This window comes from Dasypus novemcinctus, chromosome 16 (assembly GCF_030445035.2).
Source record: "Dasypus novemcinctus isolate mDasNov1 chromosome 16, mDasNov1.1.hap2, whole genome shotgun sequence".
NCBI lineage: Eukaryota > Metazoa > Chordata > Mammalia > Cingulata > Dasypodidae > Dasypus > Dasypus novemcinctus.
The window spans coordinates 1,241,225-1,252,421 of NC_080688.1; the positions used below are offsets into that span (position 1 = coordinate 1,241,225).

An 11,197-nucleotide genomic window follows, 5' to 3' on the forward strand; every position below is an offset into this window, starting at 1 on the left:
TAAGAAAAAATACACTACAAACACACGTGCTAACATGGATGAATCTTGAGAACCTTATGTTGAGTGAAGCAGCCCAGGCATTGAAGGACAAATACTACATGACCTCAATGATATGAAATAAGCAAGCTGCCTCAGAGAGCTAGAGACTGGAAGAAAGGCTTACAGGAAATCGGGGGGTGGAGGAAGGATGTGAGCCGACATCTGCAGGGGTGGAATCTATGATGAGCTGGCGGTAAGTATGAACACAAAGAGGAGATAAAATGGGGGCAAGGGGTTGCCTTTGGGTGGGGCTTTGCGGGTTTGTGGGGGGCTGGGGATGGGCGGATGGGTAATATTGCCCAAAATATTGGGGGGAGGGAGGGACAACATACGAACATAGGAGAATGTCAGGTGTTGGTTGAGAGTAAAATGCTGAGAAAATCTTATCAAAATATAATTAGGAGGGTTACATGTTTAGGATGCTCAGAGGGGATGGTCTGATGCCGGACGGACTCCTGGTGAGTGTCTGAATGCTCATTTTGCCAGGGTGGGTTGTACCATTGGTAGAGACCCAAGTAGTGAGAGTGGGGGTGGACCCACATCCTGGGGAGGACTAATGCCATCAAATCGAGGGAACTGTATCTCTCGAGAGAATGGGTGGCTCCCAGGGCATTAGGGCAGTTGAGCAAGTCAGGCCCTCAACACTATTGCAAGTATCTCTGGACGTGGCTCCTCAGGAAATGTAGATTGGCTCTTGCTGTGGGTCCCAAGGGGAGGGGAAAATGGATGTTGAATGGATGGAACCAAGGTAAATGCGGGGGGTAAGAGAGGAGTTTTGCGAGAGTACATGAAAATGAATATAAAACATGTAATATTACACCAAAAACATATAGAGCATGACAGACTAATAATGTAAACCATAATGTAAAACATAGGATAATTAAAAATTTAGAAAACTGTATATCCTAAAGTATGGACCACAATGTAAGCACAGATGTCATCTTGTTTGAAAGCTATTGTCTCAGAGTCTGTACATCAGTTTAAGTAAATATGATACGAATAAGTTATAAGATTATCACTGTGGAAGGGGAAAGGTTTTATGGTGGATGTGTGGGAGTACTGTATATTGTATATATGAATTACTGTGATCTAGGGCTCTTGTGAAGAAAAGCTCAATAATTAGGAAAAAAGAAAAGAAAAAGATAGGATGTAGAATTTTTCCAAATCAATATGTATTCTATATCTAACCTTTAAACCCATCGCTATATTCCATTTTACTAGTAAGGGATCCTAACATTATATTGGGCTTCTCTTTTCAGGAAGTTTTGGATCACAGAGTGGTTCAACAATGGCAGCAGAGGAATACTGATATAGGAAGTTATGGACAGGTGATATGTGGTTGACAGGCAGTTATACAGGACATATGTCCAGGGTCCATGGTAATGTTTGGATATACTCATAGTGGCAACAATCAAAAACAACAGTTGGGGGGAGGTACTGGGTTCCTGGCTGGGGGTGCTCTGTCATGGTCCCGAGGGAAGAAGTGGCAGTCCCCCAGGTGCAACAGTAACGACCATGAAGGAATGAGGTTCCAACAGTAAGCCCCTGATACTAATGACTATGCTTATGAGCCTATACGCCTGAAATATGAACAAGGCCTAGAGCAGCACTGTGCCTAGGAGTTTCCTCCTGAGAGCCTTCATGTTACTCAAATGTGGCCAGTCTTGAAGCCAAACTCAGCATGTAGATGCAATGCATTCCCCCCAGCGTGGGACATGACACCCAGGGTTGAGCCTCCCTGGCACCGAGGGATCACTACCAAGTACCAACTGATGATGCAACTGGAAAATGACCTTGAATTGAAGATTCAACGTGGACCAGCAGAATATCCCTGTCTACATATAATAATAGGAGTTTAAAATGCTGTTTGACCTAATGTAAGGGGGAAATGGAAAAGAGAAATGAGTTTATATGGGTATGAGTCTCTAAAGAGTCTGGAGGTTGTTAGAAGGATTGCCCTTATGCACACCTGAGCAGAGTCTCAGAGACAGATAAAGTAGATACAACCCCAGGTATTGGTTCTTTTGAGGGCTAAAGAGACCCACAGGCTCTATGGTCATGGCAGATGGGGTTTACTGCCATGTCAGTTGACCCTTCTTTGGAACTGGTGTTTCTGCATGATGGAGCTGGACACAGATGGTGTGGGAAACAAAGCCATGTTGTTTTCATGGAAGCAAGTTACTTCCTTGGCCACTGAGTCAAACTGTCCCTTGTGATTATCGGTGCAGATCACAATCTTGGCAGGGAAAGCACACCTGTAGGCAGAGCAATAACATATAAAACAGAATGACCTGAGTAACAAGATTTATGAGTATAGTTACTGATTTTTATGATAATAGTTCCAGTAAAGTTTGTTGGTGTTCATCAATCACTACTTAATATAGAATGAGGTAAGGGTAATAGGTAACTTGATTTTGTGCTGAATGTCATGTATGTTAGGGGTATATGTACTAGCCCCTCGACTCAATAAAGTTGTCTGATGAGCTTGAGAGATCAATGCTCTCAGATCCCCTGAACCCAATCTTTCTTTGTCTTTCATTCCCGATACCTCGGGTCACCGACCAAGACTCCGACAGGTGGTGCCCAGACGTGGGGCCTGAGGCAGAGGATTCATCAAGACACGGCAGTGTAGGATCTTCTACCTGTGGATCAGGAACGCAGAAAGCTGAAAAGCCTTTTTTAAGGTAAGAAGCATCAAAATTAATTAACCTGGGTAGATTGCTCCTTCATATTATTAAGTTTTGCTTTCCCCTAGCATCAGGGTATGGGTAATCAACCAGGACGCTTGGAAGAATATTCACAGGTTTTGAAAACACTGTTGCACAGTGTAGGCATCACAGTTAAGACTGCAGATTTGTTAGAATTCTTTGCTTTGGTTCAAAAGCATTGTTATTGGTTTCAACCACAAGGAAAGAATTTGATGAATGTTAAGCAGTGGAGACAAGTAATGAAAGCATTGCGGAGAGCATATCAGAAAGGAGAGAATATACCTGTATCAGTTTGGGCCTTAGGACAGCATATTGCTGCTGCATTAGATCCTTTGCAGTCTGATGAAGAAGAAAAGATTGTTCTTTTCTCAAGGGAGGAAATGGCTATGAATGATACAGGTAAAGACAGGAATTTGGAGGAGGATCAGGAAGAAGAGGAGTTATTTGAAGTTAAAGACACAAATCCGTTCTTAACTAAATCCATATTGAAACTAAATATTTCTAAGGCAAACATATATCCTAATTTGACTCATGAGGTTCCTTCTGCACCTCCAGAACCTGGAAAAGTACCTAGTGGACTTTTCTCTACGGACCTGCCTTATGTTCATAGCAGCTTTAAGCCAAATTCTGTGCCTGTTACTCCATTAATGAGATGTCTTTTACTGGGATCTAGTCAAGGTGAGCCTCTGGCTATGCAAGCTGTAGCAGCTTTTCCTGTAACTATTCAACAGATTCTCCTGATGCTCAAAACCCACAAGGGGGTGTCAAGTTTCATCCTGAGCCAAAAACTTTTAAACTATTGAAAGATTTAAAATGGGCAAAGATACTAAATAATGTCCTTGTTAGTGAAATCAGGCTTGTAAGAAAACTCTCTGTTAAAGTGTTAACTAAGATAAGGAAACTATTCTGGCAGAAACTCTGCAACCCCCCTGCTGTCTACATGACAATGTAGCTGTGGGCTAGTGGGGGTTAATAGAGTTAAGCCACTGAAAAAAGAGAAAAACATGGCAACATTGGTGTTCTGTTCTATTTCCATGCTAATTCTAATTGGGCTTATTTAACCAAGATAATAAAATTAGTACAAAATTTTTATCAAGGTTTAAAAAGGAATTTTCAGTTTTAAATCAATAGTTTACTCCTGAACTTCAAGTCTCAGTATAGTCTTACAGAGTAATAATCCAAAAATGTGTGTTAATGGTCTGTCTAAACTGCTAAATTAGAATTTTAACTACATTTATGCTGCTCAAGTTATCTTAACTGATTGCTGATAACTAATAAAAATGTTTCCAAGCACAAGCTTGCATGTTACTGGCAACATGGATTCCAGAAGAAATCTTAAGAAGTGATATTTAAAATGTGATATAATGGAGAGCTTAAAAGCAGCTATACCAAGAAAGTAAGAATTATGAGTTAATTGTAAACTGTATGTTTCTGTTACTGTGTTGTGATTGTTCTGTGTGTGTTCATTCAATGTCAGTGTATATTTTGATACCTCCGGATGGTAATACAAATTAATAAAAATTTATAAAAGAGCTCTATTCAAATGGCCAAAATTTAAATAAGCGCTTATAATAATACATAAGTTTAAATGTTAATAAGATCTCTACAATGATAAAAATTGTGAGTCTTGATTAACAAAATTACTATAAGTCTTTTTATAAAAAGTTGTTCTTGCCTAGATTGAAATCAATAACTTATTTTTCTTCACAGGATAATATGAAGGATGTAAAACTTGAATGAATATTAAAAAGGTTAAAAGTTTGTGAGAATGTTAACTGAAATTTAATAAGTTTTTGCAAAAAAGTGTTTTGCCCTAAAGTAGGATGGCTAATTTTCATAAACTCTTGGAACTTAAGTGAATGTGGCAAGTTATAGAAAGTATTGTGGTAACTTTAAGTAAAAAAAAAAAAGTGTTCTGTAAAATTTGTCTTAAAATAATATAATTATAGTCTATATGGTTATAAATAATTATAAAAAGTCTTATGAAGCATTGTTTAAAGTGTTTAAGTGGCTAATTCCAAAAGGTCATTATTAAACAAACCTAATTAATAATAATAATAAAAAGTAATTTTATAACAGAAAAGCTTGGCTGCAGCCAGCCTCCTTTGACAACTTGCTTCTAGGAAACTGTTTCTGATATTGCATGCTACTAAGTATTTAAAGTAAAGAAAAGTTTATTATTTTAACAAGCTTGTTAAGTGTTGATGGTATTATGTTATAAGAAGTTTGCTTGATAACTTCGTATATGGGCTATATGAAATGTGTTTTTATTATTAAGAAAACAGGAAATGATTTTGTCCTAAGATAAAATGATTGGTTATTAAGAGTAAAATATGGAACAAAACCTGAGTGAATACTAAAAGTGCAGAAGGTTCATAGAAAAAAATTTTTTATAATTAAAGTTAAATAAAATTTGATGGGTCTATCTATAAAATTTTAAAAGCTTTAATATCAAGTAGTATACGAATGCAAAGTTAAAAGTTTGTTCTTTCTCAAAGCTTCTCAAATCATTAATCTGTTTTGGTAAAAGTTTTTATCCTCAATAATCAGTATACAAAGAAAGTCTGTTTTATCAAAATAACTTCTTGTGCTTTAACCTCATCATTTCCTTGGTCTTCCAAGAAGGAAAAGTTTTATCTTTTTTAAAGGAACATAATGTTCAAAACTGCTTTCTCAAAATCAAATCCTGAAAAGTAGCCTTTTATTCCAAAGTAATTATAAAAGATTTGTTCTTTTACCTTGAAAGAAAAATTATAAGCTGAATAAAAGGTGTTTTAAAGTGTTATAACCCTCTGTTAATTAAAGTTGTATGAGTAAAAGATTTCTATAAATGCTTAAAAGTGTATAAAGTTACCAATATTTCAGCATAATATTAAAAAGAAAAGTACAATGTGGTTAATTGAGGTCTTAATTATTATAAAAGAGTGTGTGTCACAAAAACAACCTCTTATCATATATTAAAGTAACAACACTGTAGTATGCAGCAATCCCAAACACTGCTAGTTGCAAAAGTTAATGTCCAGCTGTGTTGCTATCACTTTGTTTTAAAACTTGCTAAGACTTTCTTTAGTGTCTTCTTAGACAAATCAAGCCAGCTGCATTCCTCTATCTGTAAAAAATGCAACAATAGACTTTTGCAGTGCTTTTCAGGGCTATGTGCATAGCCCAACTATCTTGTACAGTATTTACTATAGTAATAGTAATAAAAAAGCAGCATACGTTACTTCTCAAAAAGAACAGGCTTGGCAGACTCCATTCACGTCTGCTCAGCGTACTGAACTTGCTGCCATCATTAAGGTGTTAACAATATTTAAGAAACCTTTGAATATTGTCTCTGATTATGAATATGTATGCCTTACCGTTAAGCATATTGAAACAGCTCATATCTTTGTTACTGATGAATTATCTCAACTTTTTGCTGATTTGCAACATCTGATTAGATTAAGACAGCATCCTATTTACATTACACATATACGTTCTCATACCTCTTAGCCTGGTCCTATGACAGCAATTAATGCTCAAGCTGATTCATTAGTGGGGTGTTTACAAAGTGCTCGTGATTCCCATGCTTTAACTCACATTAATGCTAAAGACCTGCGAAATAAATATCAAAAGTTAACAAGACTACAAGCGCAGGAGATTATTCATACTTGTCCTACATGTGGACCACTAACAGCAGTGCCTTTTCAGCCTGGAACTAATCCCAGAGGCCTGACTCCTAATCAATTATGGCAAATAAATGTTGCTCACATTCCATCCTTTAATAAACTACAATATGTTCATGTTTGTATTAACTTGTATTCTCATTTCATGTAGGCTACTGCTCAAAGTAGAGAATGGTTTCATCATGTTTGCTCACATGTCTGGTCTGCTTTTGCTGTAATGGGATGCCCTCTAAAAATTAAAACCCTAATAATGAACCCTCTTACATTAGTAAATCCTTTGCTTCCTTTTATGGGAAATATGCTATTAAACATGTTACCGGCATTCCCCATAATCCTACAAGTCAAGCAATTGTTGAAAGATGCCATCATACTCTCAAGACTATGCTTTTAAAACAAAAAGGGGGAGATGATGGTATGATATCACCTAAAGATCAATTCGCTAAAGCTTTATTTACCTTAAATTTTCTTAATGTTTATGATTCTATGACACCGGCTGAATGTCATTTGGGACATTCTCAAAAATCCACAGAAGCTGCAGAATCTGAGAATCAACCAGTATTTTGGAAAGATGTTTTAAGTAATGAATGGGAGAAAGGCAGGGTTAAAATATGGGGGTGAGGTTATGCTCTTATCATTTCAGAAAATGGAGAAGAAATCTGGCTTCCAGCAAAAAGGATTAAACCAAGGACTGAAGAAGTGGAGTCTCCTACACATATCGATCCTACTGATAGTGAGTGAAACTGGCAATGGTACTTACACATATTGGGCTTATATCCCTAATCCCCCATTACTTCGAGTGTTAACCTGGAAAGATCCTTCTTTTCCTGTCTATTTGAATAAAACTTATATATTTCCTGGATCTGTGGGTGATAGACTACCACTTAAGCCACGAGAAGGACAAAGGATTTATAATCTCCTTCTTCCATTTGATTTCTGACCTCTTTGCATTGGCAACCGCCTACCATGTATGGCTGTGAAAAATAGAACTATGATCAATTTTAGCCATAATAATACTAAATCTTTGGTAACTTTATTCCCATCCTATCAATACCAAGAATATAAGTATCCAAGTTATAGTTGTCCTAAGAGGAATGCTGGTGATATGCAAAGATGGTATGAATGCCATATGGGAAGAGGATCTGTCATTTTTAATGATTCCTATGAAATAGTTTGGGAAAGTGCCCCTATGGGGAATCCCAACAAATATAAGGACAGATTTATTTGGTATGGTATAAATAGCATGGGACAACAAATTAGTAATATGCAGTATCCCTTTCATGAATCCCTTGATTTGGATGAGAAAATAATTTTTACCAAAAATAATAATGATTGGAAAAATATAGGGAAATGGGTTCCTTTTCCATGGTGCAATAGCACTGGAGTCCATGATCAAAAACAAATATGGAAAGTCTTCTTAGGAGTGGCATCTACTTCTGAATGGAAAGGTAATCAAAGTATGCATGGACAATATTTACAATTAGATCAAATTCATCATTTTCAATCATGTGTCAGAGATCCATATGTGTTTGTGGTAGGGAAGGCTTCCATTACTGAAAATGCTTTATTTTATAAGGATGGGGCTTTGTATACTTGCTTGTCTGAGAATATTTTACAGATGAAGGTATTATCACCATGGCTCGCCGAAGACAAGGAGTGTGGATCCCAGTGAAAATGAATCGGATGTGGCAGTCATCACCTGAAAGTCATCTTCTTTTCCACCTGGCTCAAGGACTGTTGAAATGATCTAAGAGATTTTTGGGACTTCTCATAGCTGACATTCTTGGCTTCATTGGTGTCATCACTACTGCTGCCACTGCTGCTGTTGCATTGTATGAGACGGTGCAGACAGAGCAATACGTGCTTGATTGGCACAAGAATGCAAGTGACTTATGGCATAGTCAGGAGCACATTGATGAAGGACTTAATGACAGAGTTAGTGATATGGAATCTGCTCTTTTACAATGAAAGTAATTTTTGTATTACTCCTTTGGATTATAACATTTCTATTGTTCAATGGAATAAGACCAGAAATCATTTGTTAGGACACAAAGGAAATATGTCATTAGAAATTAAAGAATTGCAGAATAAGATTTTAGAAACATCTCATAATCAGATATACGTAGATAATGATAAGGACATCTTTAATGATTTGATTTCACATTTAAATAAGTTTAATCCTGTTGATTGGTGGAAGTCTCAGCATTTCTTATCTACCTTAGGAATAGGGATATGTGTATTAATCCTGTTGCTCATGGTTGTTGCTTGCCTGGATAAAGGTGTTTGCCAGAGATTGCACTGTGTGGACACAATGGGACAGGCTAATAACTTAGTACTTGCTAAAACACTACAATAGTACCCCATAGTCAATGCGCTTGGCTGGTAGTCATGCTGACTAAAACAAAAAGGGGGAAATGTGGGAAACAAAGCCATGTTGTTTTCATGGAAGCAAGTTACTTCCTTGACCACTGAGTCAAACTGTCCCTTGTGATTATCAGTGTGGATCACAATCTTGGCAGGGAATGCACACCTGCAGGCAGAGCAATAACATATAAAACAGAACGACCTGAGTAACAAGATTTATGAGTATAGTTACTGATTTTTATAATAATAGTTCCAGTAAAGTTTGTTGGTGTTCATCAATCACTAGTTAATATAGAATGAGGTAAGGGTAATAGGTAACTTGATTTTGTGCTGAATGTCACGTATGTTAGGGGTATATATACTAGCCCCTCAACTCAGTAAAGTTGTCTGATGAGCTTGAGAGGTCAATACTCTCAGATCCCCTGAACCCAATCTTTCTTTGTCTTTCATTCCTGATACCTCGGGTCACCGACCAAGACTCCGACAGATGGGATCTCTTTTCACAAAACTTTCATGCTACTTTACTGGAATTGTAGTTGATGCTGGGGTTTAAGATATACCTAGGGGATTTGAATCTCTGGACTGACAATATGATAGCCAGGTCCTGAGCCTCAACAGACTTCAACTCCTACACTCTGATTTTTTGGACTTACCCCACTCAGCTAACATGGAGTTGAAGAAGGTCAGCCACCACACCATGGAGCCTAGAGTGCCTACAACTGAAAGCAGGAGGATTGCATCCAGTATCTATGTGGAATCTAAGCCTCCTCTTGACATAGATGTGCAATGGACACAACCAATCCAAAGTCCATAGAGAAAGTGTGGCATTGGTGTGGGAAAAGTGGCCATGGTGGCTGCTGGCTGCGGGGAATGGGAAGGAAGAGATGAGATGTGTGAGATGTGGAGGCGTTTTTGAGACTTGGAGTTGTCCTGGGTGGTGCTTCAGGGACAACTACCGGACATTGTAGATCTTCCCAGGGCCCACTGGATGGAACATGGGAGAGTATGGGCTATGATGTGGACCATTGACCATGAGGTGCAGTGATGCCCAGAGATATACTTACCAAATGCAATAGATGTGTCATGATGATGGGAGAGAGTGTTGCTGTGGGGGGAGTCGTGGGATGGGGGCAGTGGGGTTGAATGAGACCTCATATTTTTGAATAATATTTTTTAAAAATGAATAATAAAAAAAACTCAATAAAAAAAAGAAAATGACCTTGAATTAAAGGCTCAACGTGGACCAGCAGAATATCCCTGTCTACATATAATAACAGGAGTTAAAATGCTGTTTGACCTAAAGTAAGGGGGAAATGGAAAGGACAAATGAGTTTATATGGGTATGAGTCTCTAAAAAAGAGTCTGGAGGTTGTCAGAAGGATTGCCCTTATGCACACCTGAGCAGAGTCTCAGAGACAGATAAAGTAGATACAACCCCAGGTATTGGTTCTTTTGAGGGCTAAAGAGACCTACAGGTTCTATGGTCATGGCAGATGGAGTTCACTGCCATGTCAGTTGGCCCTTCTTTAGAGCTGGTGTTTCTGCGTGATGGAGCTGGACTCAGATGGGATCTCTTTTCACAAGCCATTCATGCTACTTTACTGGAATTGTAGTTGGTGCTGGGGCTTAAGATATATCTAGGGGATTTGAATCTCTGGACTGACAATATATAGCCAGGCCCTGAGCCTCAACAGACTTCAGCTTCTACACTCTGATTTATTGGATTTACCCCACTCAGCTAACATGGAGTTGAAGAATGTCAACCACCACACCTTGGAGCCTAGAGTGCCTACAACTGAAAGCAGGAGGATTGCATCCAGTATCCATGTGGAATCTAAGCCCCCTCTTAACATAGATGTGGAATGGACACAACCAAGCCAAGGCCCACAGGAAGGAGGAAAACAGTAAGGATTAGAGTGGACTTAATGATATTCTATTCATGAACTATTGTGGTTAATAATCAAGAAAATGTGGCATTGGTGTGGGAAAAGTGGCCATGGTGGCTTCTAGGTGCAGGGAATGGGAGGAAGAGATGAGATGTGGAGGCATTATCGGGACTTGGAGTTGTCCTGCATGGTGCGGCCGGGACAATTGCCAGACATTGTATGTCCTCCCATGGCCCACTGGATGGAATGTGGGAGAGTGTGGGCTATGGTGTGGACCACAGGCCATGGGGTGCAGCAATGCCCAGAGTGTACTCACCAGATGCAATGGATGTGTCATGATGATGGGAGGGAGTGTTACTGTGGGTGGAGTGGTGGGGTGGGGGCATTCGGGGTGAATGGGGACCTCATATTTTTGGATGTAATATATTTTTTAAAAAATGAATAAATTGAGTAGAATTTGAAAAAAAAGAAATATACATTACTGAAAGTTAACATATTAAGTGCTGTAATGTGTGAGAGAGCATAAAGGAGAAATATT

At 38.4% G+C, this 11,197-nt stretch overlaps 1 long non-coding RNA gene across 1 annotated transcript; it reads left to right on the top strand.

The window, feature by feature from the left end:
- Nucleotides 1–3,486: 3,486 nt before the first annotated feature.
- Nucleotides 3,487–8,213, top strand: LOC131273635 (uncharacterized). The gene is made up of 3 exons (XR_009180889.2): nt 3,487–4,143; nt 7,053–7,142; nt 8,028–8,213. It is a non-coding gene; the product is annotated as an uncharacterized lncRNA (long non-coding RNA).
- The last annotated feature ends 2,984 nt before the right edge of the window (nt 8,214–11,197 follow it).